The following is a 1,270-nucleotide window of genomic DNA, read 5'->3' as shown; positions in this document are numbered from 1 at the left end:
AAATCTGAGGTCAAAATTCCGAAAAAATAACTGTAAAAGGTCAAAAATTCAATTTTTATTTTCCGTCAAGAGTTCAGGAGATGTGCAGAAACGTATGTGCACTAACATGAACTGTGCAGAAATGCATGTGTACAAACAGATTAATGTGTTGCCTGCATTGTCATGGTGTTATCATGGCATACGGGAGCATATGCTGTGATGTCAGAGTTCAAGATTTACTGGTATTTTTTAAATTGATTTATCGCAGAATCTAAAAGTCGTGGAAGTAAAAGAAAAGTTCAGGAATCCCTCATTTTCCAAGCTTTTTGACTTTGAAACATCACCCAAGTAAGCGCAACTGTTCTATTGACAAGTTTGCATTTAGTTTGTTTGTATGTAGGTAAATTTGTTTCCCCATAACTCCTTAACGTTGAGTCTGATGAAATTTGGTAGACTTCTGCCCAGGACCCAAATCTGAGTTTAACCTTGACCATAGCAGTTACAGTTCCCTCTGTCAAACATCTTAAAAAAAAAATCCTAAAATAATAATAATAATAGTGCTTATTTATACTGCCCGCTTAGGACTGAAAAGTCCCTTTACTCCACCAGCAGGCTACTACTATTATATTGAGGATAAAATTCTATACCTCGGCTGGGATTGAACCCAAGCCCTCCTGTTTACCAGGCAAGTGCCTTGACCACTACACCACCGAGGCAGGTGGTGGTGTAGCTAAAAGCATCTTTTACAACTTATTTTCAATGAGCTCAAATCTCACTTTATGATTGTCAAGGTTTTAATGATGGGGGTTTAACTCTTCAAGTCCTGGTGTTACATATATGTGTAGAAACTGATAAAATAGATTGATGATCAAGAAGATGCTCTTTTGGGTACTTGTGCAGAAGTCACATCCATGGAATATTGTTACCAAAAGAACTGGCACAAACGAGCAGTGACCAGTGTTATTATAAGGTTAGATTAAATGCAAGAAGGAGTTTTCACAATTAGAGCAGCGATTAGTGTTATTATAGGGCTGGGTTATATACAAAAAGGAGCTTTTCTTTTCCATGGACATGACTTCTGCATAATTACCCCCTTTTGTCCTGATCTAGTTTGGCAAAAAGATTTGGAGCAAAAGTAGGTATGTTTGTGCTTTTACATTAAAAATAAAGAAAAAAATTGAGGGAAAAATAGTTTTTGGTCTTACTGGATTAACCTTACTGTATAACAAAACTCAAAAGGTTAAGGTCACAAAAAAAAAAAAAAAAAAAAAAAAAAAAAAAAATTTTAAAA

The sequence above is a fragment of the Diaphorina citri genome, unplaced genomic scaffold, assembly GCF_000475195.1.
Source record: "Diaphorina citri unplaced genomic scaffold, Diaci psyllid genome assembly version 1.1 scaffold1779, whole genome shotgun sequence".
Lineage (NCBI taxonomy): Eukaryota > Metazoa > Arthropoda > Insecta > Hemiptera > Psyllidae > Diaphorina > Diaphorina citri.
This window is presented reverse-complemented; position numbering follows the sequence as displayed.